Here is an 11,948-nt window from a genome sequence, read left to right on the forward strand (position 1 = left end):
ATGCCAGAGCATCCCCGAGCCTGAGAGTGCAGGTCGGGTCTCAGCAGCAGTTGCCATGGGGTCCCAGAAAGGAGAGACAACAGGAGTCTGAACCATGGTTGTCTCGGCCAGTATGGGGCCATCAGGAGCAGCCGGTGGCCCTTCAAACTGGCCCTGTCTAGCGTAGCTCTGATCAAGGGAAATGGTGGGAATGCATAAAGTGTTGTTGCCGGCCAAACCCAGAGGGCCTGGAGGGTCCTACATCAAAAACCAGCTGGGACAATGAGTGTTCTCCTGAGATGCAAACAAGTCCACCTGCGCTCTCCTAAACCTTTCCCACAGCTATAACACCACCTGAGGGTGTAGACTCCAGTCCCCCTCCGGCAGGCCATTTCTCAAAAACATGTCCGCTGCCCGGTTCAAGACCCCAGGGATGTGCGCTGCCCGCTGTAACGCTGAGTGTGTCTGAGCCCACATCAAGTGCTACCGAGCCATTTCGTGGCGGTGCCGTGATCTCAGTCCCCCCTGGAGATTGATATACTCCACTATTGTGCCGTTGTCCGATTTGACCAGGACATGCTTCCCCTCCAAGTAGGGCAGGAACTGTTGGAGTGCCAGGCGAACCGCCCTGAGCGCCATTGATGTGCTTGCCACTCCATGGGGGGCTCCAGCGTCAGCTTGCTGCCATACCTCTGAACACTGCCCCACAACCTACTGGCGAAGCATCGGTGCACACTTGCTCCCGGTGGTGGACTGTGTTCAATATCAGTTCCTCCAACAGCAAGGTGTGAGAGTCTGAAATTGTTATTCAGAATGTGTCCTGCCGCGTATAAGGATATCATATTGGAGTGACCCAATATGGGGGGGGCTTTACTTGGCTCATCACACTCTAGCGACTCCTTGTGGTGTGCCGGGCGCCATCAGGCTGACCTCGGTTGTCAGTTGAATGGCGTTTCCTCCGACACATTGGTGCAGCTGGCTTCCGTGTTAAAGCGGGCGGGTGTTAAGAAGCGCGGTTAGGCGGGTCATGTTTCGGAGGACGCATGACTCCACCTTCACCTCCTGAGCCCGCAGCGGTGAGACAAGATCAAAATTGGGGAGAAAAAGGGGGTAAAATACCCAACCAATATTGTTTTGATTCTAGCGACAAGTTCAGCTACTTTTCAGGCTGCCTTTGGGGAGTTAACACAAAGGGTTTAAGCAACTTTTCCCACTCAAGAGTGAGAGAAGCTGTCTGTCCAACACAAGTCACAGCAACGGCACACACACAGGCAGAGAAGCACAAGGGGAGGGCGGGTGTGCGGCGGGAGAGGCAAAAAAAATTCTACGTCGGGAATCGCAGGAAGGAAAATTGGTAAAAATGTCATTTAGCGACAAATCTAGGAGCCAATAATGGATCTCACTGAAAAACTGTTGGCAACACTGAGCTAACGGTCGTTTACCGCCGAACTGCGCATGTGCAGGCCGTCAATCTAAGTTGAATATTTTTGGGCCAATTATGCCCCGCTACAACACAGCCTGGGATTGAACCCGGTCTGTAGTGACGCCTCTAGCACTGTGATGCAGTGACTTAGACCGCTGCGCAACTCAGGAGGCCTATGAAGTTGAATTTGACTAAAATTTCAACATGTCAGTTTGTGACTTTCATGTGGTTGGAGTAATAACATGTTCAACTACTTAAGACATTGTCTTGAATCTAGGTTGTGCCTTTTAGATTTTGAGAATATTAACAACTAAAGGAAGACTTTTCTCTTGGTAAATTTTCACTTCTCTTTTTGACTTCCCAAACCCCAGCCTGGTCTGCTTCGCAAGTGTTCCCGGAAGTCCCACGATGTTGCCTCGCTGGGTTTAGAAACAGCACACATAAAAACAGAATCAATAGAACAGGCTTGGAACCTTTAACCCCGGCAATTTGACTGTTACAATAGACGTGGTGAAGGTCTCAATGGAACTTGACCAAAACAATGGAATTGCCATAGAAAACACCTGGGGGAAAAGAGCCATGGGGGAAAGATCCCAAGTCTCCTCATTGCCCACCAGCAAAATTAGTCTAGATTTAGGCTATTGTTTATGTGTATTTTACACTATGTTGAGGTAAAAAATCAGAGTATAATGCTTGTATGGATGTCAACCCTGACACATGTTCATGTCACCTTTACCATTCAACTGCATTACAGTTAAAAACAACTGACTACCATTAACGATTTCTGTATGCTAGCTATGCTAACCAGTTTATACGAACGGGAGTTCGTATTTAGCAGTCACTTCTTCTAAACCTGAAAAGGGACAACTTCTGCATGTTATGCAGCAAAAACACACCAAAATATAAAAATTGGCCTTACGTAAGCACATTGTGTCCCATTCCACAACCTAAATCATGACAGATTCTACGAAAATCCTACATGGTGCGTAGGTAAAAATCACTGGGGAAGCCAAGACAATAAAAAGCCATATTAGTTTATTCGCCACCGTGATTTACAATAAGGCCGTGACAACAGTCACAGTGGCGGAATAAATTCAACTACACATACATTTTTTCATCACAAAACCGGAGAGCCACATTGGTCTGGATAAGTCCACAAGACAAATACTGCACTTAAAACAGTTGACCTGCAGCATGGTCAAGAAAGTTAATGTATTCGACAGTTTACTCTACAACTACTGATTTAGAACCTCAGAGTTACCGCAAGTCAGCACAAAGACAACAGGACCACTGTCTCCGCTCTTCCAGCACCATTTCAACTTAAACATAATCAAATCAACAAGGTAATATTATCCTCAGTTTAATACACTGAAAACAAACTTGGACACCAAAACGGTCTATGTCTCTGTCATTCAGTACACCTTTCATTTTTGTTTTCATAGACTAGCAATCATTTTAGCTAGGTAGCCTAACTTCCTCACATGGGCAAAAATGAACCAGCTAAGTTAGCTAGCTAGTTAGTTAATGTGAGCCCACTAGGCTACATATTGACCTTCAATCATCTCAGGTCAGTGGAAAAATATGCAAATGTATGGTTAGATCAGAATCGCCATCATAATCATTGGCCTGTACAGAGAATTCCACAAGTCCAAATCTCCATCCATGGATTAGGAAAGGGCCGATTTAGAACATGCGTAAAAAAATATATACATATATACACAGAACAAAAATATGAAACGCAACATGTAAAGTGATAGTCCCATGTTTCATGAGCTGAAATAAAATATCTCAAATGTTTCATTCACACAAAAAGCTTGTCTCAAATTTTTTGCACAAATTAGTTTACATCCCTGTTAGTGAGCATTTATCAAGATAATCCATCCGACAGGTGTGGCATATCAAGAAGCTGATTAAACAGCATGCTCACTTAAAGGAGGAATTTGGGTTGGGGGAAATAAAAGGCCACTCTAAAATGTGCAGTTTTGTCACACAACACAATGCCACAGAGGTCTCAAGTTTTGAAGGAGCATGCAATTGGCATGCTGACTGCAGGAATATCCACTAGAGCTGTTACCAGAAAATTGAATGTTCATTTCTCTACCATAAGCCACTTCCACCATCGTTTTAGAGAATTTGGCAGTACGTCCAACTGGCCGCACAACCGCAGACCATGTGGAACCACACCAGCCAAGGACCTCTACATCTGGCTTCTTCACCTGTGGGATCATCTGAGACCAGCCATCTGGACAGCTGATGAAACAGTGGGTTTGCACAACCTGTGTTTGACAGTTTGTGCAGAAATTCTGTCTCCGGGAAGCTCATCTGCGTTCTTGTCGACCTAGCCTGGGTCTTGACCTGATTGCAATTTGGCATCGGAACCGACTTCAGTGTGCAAATGCTCACCTTTGATGGCCACTGGCACGCTGGAGAAGTGTGCCTTACGGATGAATCCCGGTTTCAACTGTATCGGACAGATGGCTGACAGCGTGTATGTCATTGTGTGGGCGAGCAGTTTGCGGATGTCAATTTTGTGAACAGAGTGCCCCATGGTGGCAGTGGGGTTATGGTATGGGCAGGCATAAGCCACGGACAACAAATACAATTGCATTTTATCAATGGCAATTTGGATGCACAAAGATACCGTGACGAGATCCTGAGGCCCATTGTCATGCCATTCATCTGCCACCATCAGGTGATGGCGTTTCTGCATGATAATGGACGGTCCTTTGTCGCAAGGGTCTGTACACAATTCCTGGAAGCTGAAAACATCCCTGTTCTTCCATGGCCTACATACTCAGCAGACATGTCACTCATTGAACATGTTTGGAAAGCTCTGGATTGATGTGTACAACAGCGCGTTCCAGTTCCCGCCAATATCCAGAAACTTCGCACAGCCATCGAAGAAGAGTGGGACAACATTCCACAGACAGAGATGTGTTTCACTGCATGAGGCAAATAGTGGTCACACCAGATACTGACCAATGCCCCTATCTTTTTTTTAAAGGTATCTGTGACCAACAGATGCATATCTGTATTCCCAGTCAAGTGAAATACATAGATTAGGGCGTAATTAATCTGTTTAAATTGACTGAGTTCCTTATATGAACTGTAACTCAGTAAAATCTTTGAAATTGAAGCCTGTTATATTTATATTTTTGTTCAGTATATACAGTACCAGTCAAAAGTTGACACCTACTCATTGCTGGGTTTTTGTTTATTTTTACTACATTGTAGAATAATAGTTAAAGACATCAAAACTATGAAATAACACATGTAGTAACCAAAGAAGTGTTAAACAAATCAAACATTTTTTATATTTGAGATTCTTCATAGTAGCCACGCTTTGCCTTGATGATAGCTTTGCACACTCTCGGCATTCTCTCAACCAGCTTCATGAGGTAGTCACCTGGAATGCATTTCAATAACAGGTGTGCCTTGTTAAAAGTTAATTTGTGTAATTTCTTTCCTACTTAATGCGTTTGAGCCAATCAGTTGTGTTGTGACAAGGTATGGGTGGTATACAGATGATGGTATTTTACCAAATAGGGCTAAGTCAATATTATGGCAAGAACAGCTCAAATAAGTAAATAGAAACGACATGCCATCATTACTTTAAGACATGAAGATCAGTCAATCTGGAAATGTTCAAGAACTTTGAAAGTTTCTTTGTGCAGTCGCAAAAACCAAGCACTATGATGAAACTGGCTCTCATGAGGACCACCACAGGAAAGGAAGACCCAGAGTTACCTCTGCTGCAGACGATAATTTTATTAGAGTTACCAGCCTCAGAAGACACAGCCCAAATAAATGCTTCACAGAGTTCAAGTAACAGAGACATCAACATCAACTGTTCAAAGGAGACTGTGTGAATCAGGCCTTCATGGTTGAATTGTTGCAAAGAAACCACTACTAAATGACACCATTAAGAAAAAGACGCATGATTTGGCCAAGAAAAACGAGCAATGGCCCTACCAAGCAAAAAGGCAGTAACTGCTCATAGCGTGGAACTGAGAAAAATTGCTATTATTTACCTTGGTTTCACAGTAACTTTATGCAGTCACTGCTAATATGACCCCCACAATAGAGGCAGGATACTTGTCCACATGATTAAGCATGTATTTAAAGTAGCAAAAATTACATTAACTAATTTGACCAAATGAGCAGTTACTGCCTTTTTGCTTGGTAGGGCAGATCTGTCCTATGGTCTGGAGTCCAAATTGGAGATTTTTGGTTCCAGCCGTCGTGTCTTTCTAAAACGCAGAGTAGAAGAACGGATAATCTCCGCATGTGTGGCTCCCACTGTGAAGCATGGAGGAGGAGGTGTGATGGTGCTTTGCTGGTGACACTGTCAGTGATTTATTTAGAATTCAAGGCACACTTAACCAGCATGGCTACCACAGCATTCTGCAGCGATACGCCAGATCATCTGGTTTGCGCTTAATGGGCCTATCATTTGTTTTTCAATAGGACAATAAACCTACTATAGATCGACAGATTAATCGGCATGGTCGATTAATAAGGGCCGATTTCAAGTTCATAACAATCGCTAGTGTGCATTTTTGGATGCCAATTATGGCCGATTTAATTGCAATCCACGAGGAGACTGCGTGGCAAGCTGACCACCTGTTACGCAAGTGCAGCAAGGAGCCAAGGTAAGTTGCTAGCTAGCATTAAACGCATCTTATAAAAACCAATAATTCTTAACATAATCACAAGTTAACCTAGTAATATCATCAACCATGTGTAGTTAACTAGCTTGTCCTGCGTTGCATATAATTAATATGGTGCCTGTTAATTTATCATCGAATCACAGCCTACTCCGCCAAACGGGTGATGTTTAACAAAAGCGCATTCACGTCAGGGTATATGCAGCAGTTTGGGCCGCCTGGCTCGTTGCGAACTGTGTGAAGACCATTTCTTCTTAACGAAGACCGTAATTAATTTACCAGAATTTTACATAATTATGACATAACATTGAAGGTTGTGCAAAGTAACAGCAATATTTAGACTTAGGGTTGCCACCCGTTCGATAAAATAAGGAACGGTTCCGTATTTCACTGAAAGAATAAACGTTTTGTTTTCGAAATGATAGGTCATTAATATGGTCAAATCCAGAAACTAAGGCTTGTATTTCTGTGTATTTATTATATTAAGTCTATGATTTGATAGAGCAGTCTGACTGAGCGGTGGAAGGCAGCAGCAGGCTTGTAAGCATTCATTCAAACAGCACTTTCCTGCGTTTGCCAACAGCTCTACGCAATGCTTGAAGCACAGCGCTGTTTATGACTTCAAGCCTATCAACTCCCGAGATTAGGCTGGTAATACTATAGTGCCTATAAGAACATTGAATAGTCAAAGGTATATGAAATACAAATGGTATAGAAAGAAATAGTTCTATAATTCCTACAACCTAAAACGTCTTAACTGGGAATACTGAAGAACTGTGAATATTGAACCACCAGCTTTCATATGTTCTCATGTTCTGAGCAAGGAACTTAAACGTTAGCTTTTTTTACATGGCACATATTGCACTTTTACTTTCTTCTCCAACATTGTATTTTTGCATTATTTAAACCAAATTAAACATGTTTCATTATTTATTTGAGACTAAATAGATTTTATGTATTATATTAAAATAAGTGTTCATTGCTCATTCAGTATTGTTGTAATTGTCATTATTACAAAAATATATACATTTAAATAGAAAAGAAAAAATTTGAAAAGAATTTGAAAAAATGTGTTAAAATATTTAAAATAAAGAAATTTTAAAAAATTAAAGGAAATTTTTTTTTTTATAAATTAAGGAAAAAAAAAATATATATATATCAAAAAATTATAATAAAAATCGCCCAATTAATCGTGATCAGCTTTTTTTGGTCCTCCAATAACCAGTATCGGCGTTGAAAAATCTTAAATCGGTCGACCTCTAAACCAAACACACCTCCAGGCTGTGTGAGGGCTGTTTGACCAAGAAGGAGAGTGATGCAGTGCTGCATCAAATGACCTGGCCTCCACAGGCACCCGACCTCAACCAAATTGAGATGATTAGGGATGAGTTGGACTGCAGAGTGAAGGAAAAGCAGCCAACAAGTGCTCAGCATATGGGAACTCTTTCAAGACTGTTGGAAAAGCATTTCAGGTGATGCTGGTTGAGAGAATGCCAAGAGTGTGCAAAGCTGTCATCAAGGCAAAGGGTGGCTACTTTGAAGAATCTCAAATATTTATATATATTTTGATTTGTTGAACAGTCTTTTTGGTTACACATAATTCCATATGTGTTCTTTCATAGTTTTGATGTCTTCACTATTAGGGTTGCACATTTTGGGGAATATTCAGGAGGTGGAAACTTGCCATGGGAATATATGGAAATTAACAGAAAATATATGAATATTAAATGAATATTAATACCATTTAAAATGTAGATTTTTTTTGCATTGGATATATTTACCATATCATATGGAGACAGAAACATAAACCTTTTACATTATCATAAGTAAACAATTGTAAATGCTTAAATCCTTCCAATAGAAATAAAAATAAAAACATTGTTATGAATTGAACTTTATTTAAATGAGTTGACACTTCACATTGGATGATTTCACTGACCAACAAAAGAAAGGGAATATTGATGATCCCAACGATCCATCTCCCAAAAACATTTTCAACATATATCTGTAAAATGATAGTCTAGAAACTAAAGCTTTGGTTGTCTTCCTCTCAGGCTTCCATGTCTTCTCCCTAGACCTCCTCAATGTCCTCCACTTGAACATCAGTCTGAGGCCTCATCTTCACTACTTTCCAACCTCATTGTCATGCTCAAAAAGCCTCAAATTCGCCCGGATGGCCACCAATTTTTCAACCCTTGTATTGGTCAGCCTGTTGCGTGCTTTGGTGTGTGTGTTCCCAAACAAGGACCAGTTGCACTCATGTTGGTGGGATTTGGAGGATGATGGAAGCAACAGGAAAAAGAGCCTCAGATCTACAAAGTCCCTTCCACCAGGTGGCTGATGAGATACAGCTGAAGTCGGAAGTTTACATACACTTAGGTTGGAGTCATTAAAACTCGTTATTCAACAACTCCACAAATTTCTTGTTAACAAACTATAGTTTTGACAAGTCGGTTAGGACATCTACTTTTTGGAGAAATGTCCTCTGGTCTGATGAAAAAAAATAGAACTGTTCGGCCATAATGACCATCGTTATGTTTGGAAGAAAAAGGGGGAGGTTTGCAAGCCGAAGAACACCATCCCAACCGTGAAGCGCAGGGGTGGCAGCATCATGTTGTGGGGTGCTTTGCTGCAGGAGGGACTGGTGCACTTCACACAATAGATGGCATCATGAGAAAGGAAAATTATGTGGATATGTTGAAGCAACATCTCAAGACATCAGTCAGGAAGTTAAAGCTTGGTCGCAAACGGGTCTTCCAAATGGACAATGACCACAAGCATACTTCTAAAGTTGTGGCAAAATGGCTTAAGGACAACAATGTCAAGGTATTGGAGTGGCCATCACAAAGCCCTGACCTCAAATCTATAGAAAATGTGTGGGCAGAACTGAAAAAGCGTGTGCGAGCAAGGAGGCCTACAAACCTGACTCAGTTACACCAACTCTGTCAGGAGGAATGGGCCAAAATTCACCCAACTCATTGTGGGAAGCTTGTGGAAGGCTACCAGAAACATTTCACCCAAGTTAAATAATTTAAAGGCAACGCTACCAAACGCTAATTGAGTCTATGTAAACTTCTAACCCACTGGGAATGTGATGAAAAAAATAAAAGCTGAAATAAATAATTCTCTCTACTATTATTCTGACATTTCACATTCTTAAAATAAAGTGGTGATCCTAACTGACCTAAAACAGGGAATTTTTACTGGGATTAAATGTCAGGAATTGTGAAATACTGAGTTTAAATGTATTTGGCTAAGGTGTATGTAAACTTACGACTTCAATTGTACATGCATGCATACACACACATATTTTTTTTTATCCCAGCCCCCGTCCCCGCAGGAGGCCTTTTGCCTTTTGGTAAGCCGTCATTGTAAATAAGAATTTGTTCTTAACTGACTTGCCTAGTTAAATAAAATAAATAAATACATTTCTACAAAACCCTTGAATGAGTAAACTTTTGACTGGTTCGGCGCGCATATATTTTATTTTAATATATATTTTTATTTCATTTTAATTATATTTTTTTAAACGCTATTCGAACGGTTATTATGGTGACAGCAGTCATTTGGCTGGCCAATTACCATCATCCTTAATACCAGGACCATCACTGCCCCAAGTGTCCCTCGCTTTTCCAATGGGAACATTGAAAATGCTGAATCCCACTGACACCAAGGCCAGTACAGATGCTTAAATACTGTCTGCCCGCCATTAGGACAGCCCTCTAATTTGAATGGTCTAATTCCACAGACAGACACCACTCTAAGACCCATTATACTGCAGGTGTCTGACTGAGGTAGGAGACAGGGAGGGGCATCAGAGCTGGGTCACCAGCATCAAAGCATGCAGTCATGTGAGGCTGATAACATGAAGAGACACTAAACTGAGAGGACAGCTGTGTGTGTGTGTATCAGGAAACTGTTGGGTGCATGTTTAGGCATGCAATGGGCACCAGTCCACACGAAAAACTGTGTTCAACAACCATTTTTAAATGTCAAAATATTCCGTAATATTATTTTACCCTCTTCTGCAGAAGTCAAAGGCCTAGCTTACATATGACAACTATTTTCCTATATATGTGTACAGTACACTCATCCTTTCCAGCCAGAGGGTGTTGACATGTAGCTACTTGTCTGATTGTCGTAAAACTTTATGTTTCGTCACACTGGGGTAGAGGGCAAATCAATCGACGGTTCTGTTGTATTTCTTCCATACTTCTTGTCTGTCAGACACTGGACAGAACAAAGTAGGCCTACGGTTATGCAATGAAAACTGTTCTCCTGTGCATACCAGAAAGAGGAAAATAATGGTCTATACTAGAAATAATGGTCTATACTAGAAATAAGGTGTCATACTGCCAGTGCTTGCTCTCTCACAAAACAGCTTTTGGTGACTATTGTTAGGCCCAGCTCTCTGGTTCCAAGTCAAACATGCTGACCATGACCCTCCTTTGGGAAGCACCTATCCGTGCTGCAACTTTGTTTAATGCCTTTTCACATAACTACCGGTACCTCTGACAACACCATGCCCCCACTTCTGACAGCAGTGTTGCAAGGCATGTTAACCACAACCCCAATAGAATTATTTGCCCAGGTGATTTCTTTGTTAATTAATTCCATACATACTTGCCTATTTCAGTAGACCTCGCAGGTGGATGGGGTCGCTTCCTATAAGCCTAGGGCGGGAGACACTACAAGGCATTTCATCACGGCCATACAATGTTGCTGAGATTTATCACTCCACCCCCGCCATTGAACTACATCCCGAGTTTCACACTCCTCTCAAAATAGAACCGATAAGCGATGTTGGGGCTGGGTTACATCTTTGTTTCAGTCTGTCTACCTGCACTATGCGAGTGAGAGAGCAAACCAGGCGCGACTGCGAAGCATGTTCTGTGACTCACCTACTATATCACGTAGGCTAATATAAACTAGATGTAGGCCTACAGTGTAACAATGAAGTAGCAACAATTTCACATGTTACAGAGCCAATCAGCCTACCTGGGGTCGCAAGTTACGTCCAGGTTATTCCTTCAGCGAGAGATGAGACTTTTGCATTCCAAAGGTGAGGATGTCAACAGGCAGAACTTCCGCTAGGACTGCTTTGCTCCCCCATCAAGTTCTATCTTCTGGAGTTGGGGATGAAATATGATCGTTCGACACTGCGGGCAGCCCTCCTACACCCGAACATGGGCGTGGTGCACTGTTTCAGAGACGTGTAAATTACCAAGAGAACAGCCCTTACTTTCATGTTTGACTTAACATGCCTAGTCAGATGCCTCTCCTCACTTAGCACATAAGAATAATGTTTAATAGAATATCGACATTATTTAATTCATTGTTTCCTTTGAACTTTAGTATACGTGCTGAAGCTGGGGTGCATGCGACCTGGGAAAAAAATGGGGCAACAGGCAGGTTAATACAGTATATGAAAGGCGAGAAAGTAATGTAAAAAAGTGTTGTTTTCTGAATAAGACTGAATAAGGGTTCTTACACAAAATAAACATTTACTGGACCAAAACACAACACCCAATGAAAACAGTAAATGGCAAATGCAAAAGTGAATGTAAACATTCATGGTCTACTCTGGTTATAAACCCAATAGAGATGACAGTTTTACCACATAGCCATGTCAGTCAGAGACGGACTGGCCATAGGGCAGTTCGGACAAATGCCAGATGAGCTGGTCCATCTTTTGCTTTGTGCCTCTGTCTAAATTGGGGGTTTTGCACAGAATGAAAATTATTTGGCTAATAATGGGCGCCTCGAGAAAAAATAGGGCCGGTATGGGAGCCTCAAGGAAAATAATGGGCCGTTGTTATGGAAAGGCCTGGGCCGATTTCTGATCCCAGTCCGTCCCTGTTGTCAGTGTTACCACATTT

General features: G+C 41.9%; 1 protein-coding gene across 1 annotated transcript in view; it reads right to left on the minus strand.

The window, feature by feature from the left end:
- The window catches only part of col20a1 (collagen type XX alpha 1 chain), a 36,514-nt gene extending 25,280 nt beyond the window's left edge, over positions 1-11,234 (minus strand). The window contains exon 1 of the mRNA XM_014145949.3: positions 11,068-11,234. The gene's annotated coding sequence lies outside the window, so the exon portion shown is untranslated. The remainder of the gene's footprint in view (positions 1-11,067) is intronic.
- Positions 11,235-11,948: the final 714 nt, after the last annotated feature.

Source organism: Salmo salar, chromosome 15 (genome assembly GCF_965601325.2).
Source record: "Salmo salar chromosome 15, fSalSal1, whole genome shotgun sequence".
Taxonomy (NCBI): Eukaryota; Metazoa; Chordata; class Actinopteri; order Salmoniformes; family Salmonidae; genus Salmo; species Salmo salar.